This window comes from Chiloscyllium plagiosum, chromosome 7 (assembly GCF_004010195.1).
Source record: "Chiloscyllium plagiosum isolate BGI_BamShark_2017 chromosome 7, ASM401019v2, whole genome shotgun sequence".
Classification (NCBI taxonomy): domain Eukaryota; kingdom Metazoa; phylum Chordata; class Chondrichthyes; order Orectolobiformes; family Hemiscylliidae; genus Chiloscyllium; species Chiloscyllium plagiosum.
The window spans coordinates 76,624,069-76,629,697 of record NC_057716.1 but is presented as its reverse complement, the minus strand read 5'-3'; the positions used below and the strand labels follow the sequence as shown (position 1 = coordinate 76,629,697).

At 42.9% G+C, this 5,629-nt stretch overlaps 1 protein-coding gene across 5 annotated transcripts in view; it reads right to left on the bottom strand.

The window, feature by feature from the left end:
- LOC122551719 (speckle-type POZ protein-like A) overlaps positions 1-5,629 on the bottom strand; it is a 213,542-nt gene that overhangs the window by 4,479 nt on the left and 203,434 nt on the right. The gene's annotated exons all lie outside the window — the stretch shown is intronic.

The window sequence follows — 5,629 nt, the reverse complement described above, 5'->3', positions numbered from 1 at the left end:
CTGCCGACCTATGCTTTCTTCCATCTCCCTGCTGCTATAGTAAACCCCTAACGAGGTGACTGCTCCCTTGCTGTTCCTAATTTCCACCCATACTGACTCAGTAGGTAGATCTTCCTTGACAATAGAAGCTTCTATACTTGTGATACCCTCTCTAATTAGTAGTGCGACATTTCCCCCCACCCCCTCTATTCTTTTTAAATGCTCTAAACCCTGCAACATCCAGCAACCATTCCTGCCCTGAGAAACCCATGTCTCTGTTATGGCCATAACATCATTGCACCAGGTACTAATCTATGCTCTAAGTTCATCACTTTTATTCCTGATACTCCTTGCGTTAAAGCAAACACACTTTAACTGATCCCTTGGTTCCTTCCCAGGAAAATCCTTCCCACTAGCTGGTCTACCTCTTGCTATTGCCTCATCTGCATCAACTCTCACCTCCGGTATACAGCTCAGGTTCCCACCCCCCTGCCATACTAGTTTAAACCCTCTCGAACTACTCGAGCAAACCTTCCACCCAGGACATTGGCCCCCTTCCAGTTCAGATGCAACCCGTCCTTCTTGTACAGGTCCCACCTTCCCCAGAAGGCTTCCCAATTATCTACATATCTGAGGCCCTCTCTCCTACTCCAGCTGTGCAGCCACGTGTTAATTTGCACCCGCTTACTTTGATTTTCTGAAGGACACAGGCAAGGAGAATTTCATTTGGTTAACTGAATGCCGGACGATCGATGCTGGATAACATAATTAGCCACACATCGGGACCTTGCGATCTTGTTTGGATCATCTGAAATTCAGTTAATCTAATGTTGGGTAATCAAGGTTATCTGTAGACTGAGGTTGTTTTCCTTGGAGCAGAGGAGATGGAAGGGGAATATAGCTGAGATTTCAAAATTCTGAGGGACATTGATGGGGTTGAAATAAAAGGACCATTTCACTTTGGTGGAGGGATCAATGACCAGAGAGCATAGATTGAAGGTAATGGGCAGGAGGTTTAGAGGGGAGGCAAGGAAATCCAAAATTTCATGTCGAGGGTGGTGGGTATCTGGAACTCACTGCCTGTAAGGGTGGTAAAGACAGAAACACTGACAACATTCAAGAAACATTGAGATGTGCACTTGTGATGCCAAAGCAAACAAGGCTTTGGGCCAAGTGCTGGAAAATGAGATTAGAGTAATTGGGTGCTAGTTTTTGAACAGTGCAGACTTCATAGGCCAAAGTGCATCATCTAAAAATGAGTTCATTACAAAAATAAGCATTTTAAATTACTGTAAGTTTACCATTTTAAAGTAAATTTTAAATTTACTGAAAATGACATATGCAAAATTATTTTTGAATTGGATTGGAGTCTGCAGACAAATATTAAAAAAATTCAGATAAAAATCAAAACCTTTTAAAAGAAAATCATTGCCCAAAAGATTCAACTTTTTTTAAAAGAGTATTCTCAAATAACCAGTGGAAATTCCCACTGGGAATGAATTTGATCTAGATTAGAGTAGTGCTGGAAAAGCACAGCAGGTCAGGCAGCATCCGAGGAGCAGGCAAATCAATGTTTAGGGCAAAAGCCCTTCATCAGGAATAGAGGCAGGATGCCTGCAGAGGGGAGAGATAAATGGAGGGGGGGGAGAAAGTAGCATAGACTATAATAGGTGAATGGGGTTGGGGATGGAGGTGATAGGTCAGAGAGGAGGTGGGGCAAGATAGCAAAGAGTACAATGGGTGAATGGGTGTGGGGATGAAGGTGATAGGTCAGGGAGGAGGGTGGAGTGGAGAGGTGGAAAGGAAGATAGGCAGGTAGGACAGGTAATGAGGGTGGTGCTGAGCTGGAAGGTTGGAGCTGGGGTGAGGTGGGGAAAGGAGAAATGAGGAAACTGATGAAATCCACATTGATGCCATGGGGTTGAAGTGTTCCGAGGAAGAAGATGAGGTGTTCTTCCTCCAGGCATTGGTTGGTGAGGGAGCGGCGGTGGAGGCGGCCCAGGACCTGCACGTCCTTGGCAGAGTGGAAGGCGGAGGTGAAATGTTGGGACACAGGATGGTAGGGTTGATTGATGCGGGTGTCCCGGAGATGTTCCCTAAAGAGCTCTGCTAGGAGGCGTCCAATCTCCCTAATGTAGAGGAGACCGCATTGGGAGCAACGGATACAATAAATGATATTGGTGGATGTGCAGGTAAAACTTTGATGGATGTGGAAGACTCCTTTGGGGCCTTGGATGGAGGTGAAGGAGGTGGTGTGGGCACAGGTTTTGCAATTCCTGCGGTGGCAGGGGAGGGTGGGTTGTAGGGTGGCATGGACCTGACCAGGTACTCACGGAGGGAATGGTCTGTGCGGAAAGCGGAATGGGTGGGGAGGTAAATATATCCCCAGTGGTGGGGTCCGTTTGGAGGTGACAGAAATGTCTTTGGATGATGTGGTTTATGCGAATGTTGGTAGGGTGGAAGGTGAGCACCAGGGGGCTTCTGTCCTTGTTACGGTTGGAGCGGTGGGGTTTCAGGGCAGAGGGGTGGGATGTGGACGAGATGCTTTGGAGGGCATCTTTAACCACTTGGGAAGGGAAATTGCGGTCTCTAAAGAAGGAGGCCATCTGGTGTGTTCTGTGGTGGAACTGGTCCTCCTGTTCCTGCTCAACTGCCTATCATCAGAAGTGGAAAAAAGAAGAGATGTAGTAGGCTTTAAGCAACCATAAGAGGGATGCAGAATATGTTGGCGAATTATATTGTCACTCTCCAAAAATGTTTGTGTCTTTGAATTTGTAAACGAGAGTCATTGGGCCACACCTATTGTGTCAGTGATAAAGAAAAATGGATCAGTACACATTTGCAATGATTTCAAGGTCTCAATTTGCCTTTAATTGCTGACTTATTTGCTAGTCGAGCTGGAGATCAGCTTTTCAGCTTGCTAAAGGTCAATTCATGAATGTAGATCCCGAGTCACAGAAATACTTGACAATTATAACACACAAAGGACTATTCGAATTCAAGCAATTTTGATTTGGAACCATATCCACTGCGCCACAGATCAGATTTTAAGGGGACTGGAAGGAGTCCAGTGATACCTAGATGATACTTTGGTTACAGGAAGAAATCAAAAAGAGCATCTCCACAATTTAGAGGCTACAGAACCTTGAAGATTATGGGCTAAGAGTAAGGAAAGGCAAATGAGAATTTTAAAAAATTTTCCACTTAAAATTTAGACCATGTCATCGATACTGAGGGAGTACGCAAATCATATTCAAAAGTAAAAGCCATAACTGGGGCACCAGCACCTAAAAGTGCAACTACAATCATTTGTGGGCTTGCTGAATTAGTACGGCAGGTTTATCCCAAATCTTGCAGCCATTCACTAGCCATTGCACAATTTATTATGCCAAAAACAAGAACTTAAAGTGTGAAGGAGCATTTACACAAGCCAAAAAGACGTTATTACAATAAAAAGTCCTGACCTACTTTAACCCAAAGTTGTCATTGCAACTAGCATGCAATGCATCACCTTCTAGGCTAGCAGCAGTCATTTCTCACATAATATTGAATGATGAAGAGAAGCCAATAGCTTTTGTATCAACAATAACAAAATCAAAGAGTTGCGGATGTTGGAAATCATAACTAAAAACAGAAATTGTTGGAAAAACTCAACAGGTCTGGCAACATATGCGGAGAAAAATTAGAGTTAACGTTTAGGGTCCAGTAACCCTGCTTCAGAACTGAATTTTTGCATCAAGATCATTTAAAAAAATACAGAAATGAATCATACAAAAATAGAGAAAGAAGCTCCAAGAATCATTTTTAGCATTAGGCAATTTCACGAATACCTGTATGGCTGGGAATTTATCCTACTTAACAGGCCACAGATCACAATATTTGGGCCTCAGGCAGAAACACCTCTAGCAGCGAGCTGCAAGGTGAGCACGGTTGCTATCCACTCTCACATACAATTCAGTATCAGCAATCCAACTTAGATGAGAATGCTGATGGGCTCCTTTGCCAAATGAGTCAATGACAATCAGTCCTTATGTAGACATTTTCCACGACGACCAAGTAGAGAACACTCCAGTAACAGTAGGACAAGTTAAATGGTACCATAGAAATGATTCACTACTGCCAAAACTGATGGGCATGGCAAAAATCACAGAAGCAACCAGAACTGAAGCTGTATATCACACGGATGCTGGAAGTGTACATGCAAACAGGATGAGGGTCATCACTCTATCATAACTAAGGGAACGGGTGTGAAATCAACTACACAAAGATCACTATGACATTGTCAGAACGAGGGAGATAGCCAGAAACCATTTCTGCTGGCCAGAGCTCCACTCCGAAATTGAGGAGAATGTGGAAACGTGTAGTTTGGGAAAGAACTTGCAATCTACCTCTTAAAACCATTACACCAAAAACACCACAAATTAAAAACAGCAAAAAAATAAACAAACACCTGAACTACATCGACAGCCACACAGGAAGCAACGCTCTCTGGAAAATCTTACTTACTGTCATATATATGACAGTAAACATTGTGAATGTTTTCATTTCAGGAATCCCTGATGTACTCTGTATTTGTGAAGGCTGACTGTCACTTTAAGAGTCCAAACATGCGATGCAATGATGACAATATTGGCACTTTTGGAGGGACAAACACCTCTTTGTAACCCAGTTCTCAGAAAAGGTCACTCGACCCAAACTGTCAATTCTGATTTCTTTCCACAGATACTGCTAGACCTGCTGAGCTTTTCCAGTAATTTCTGGTTTTGTTTTCTCTCTAACCTTGTTGCCCATAGAATGCACATCTCTATATTAAAGTTCCTGCTGTTTCATGGTTCCTTCTTTTTGGAACTTAACACTATCACAGAGTAGGTGATTCAGCACAGTAAAACCTCCTTTAGACACATTTTACTTTCACTTGTCCATTACCACTCTCCCTTTGGCTTGCACAAACAATTCCTGTCATTTCATTTGTCTTGTATTCCAGCCCCTCACAGATCTTCTGTTTTATGCCTTTTCCCATGCTCCCCCATTTTTACTTGATTAAAACTACATTTTTAAATTTTCTCAGTTCAAATGGAAGAGCTATCAATTTGAAGTAATAATTCCAAAGATGTTGTCAGATCTGTTGATTATTTCCACTAATTTCTGATTTTATTTCAGAGTTCCAGCCTCTCTCATACTTGACTCTTGCAATCTGCTTTTTAATACAAGTTAGCTTTTGAGAAACTAAAGCTCATTTCTAAAGGAATGCTACTGCCAATTACTGTCGGCCTATAAAGCTACATTGGACATCCACTAAAATACAAAAATAATGACTTTCTGGTTTAATAAAACTAAAATTGTGATATACTTTCCCATGTTGTAAAGCAAAATAGAAGATAAGAGCTTAAAAAAGTGTTGCTGGAAAAGCGCAGCAGGTCAGGCAGCATCATAGGAACAGGAGAATCGACGTTTCGGGTATAAGCCCTTCTTCAGGAATGAGGAGGGTGTGCCAAGCAGGCTAAGATAAAAGGTAGGGAGGAGGGACTTTGGGGACGGGCATTGAGAATGTGATAGGTGGAAGGAGGTTAAGGTGAGGGTGATAGGCTGGAGAGGGGTTGGGGGCGGAGAGGTCGGGAAGAAGATTGCAGGTCAAGAAGGCGGTGCTGAG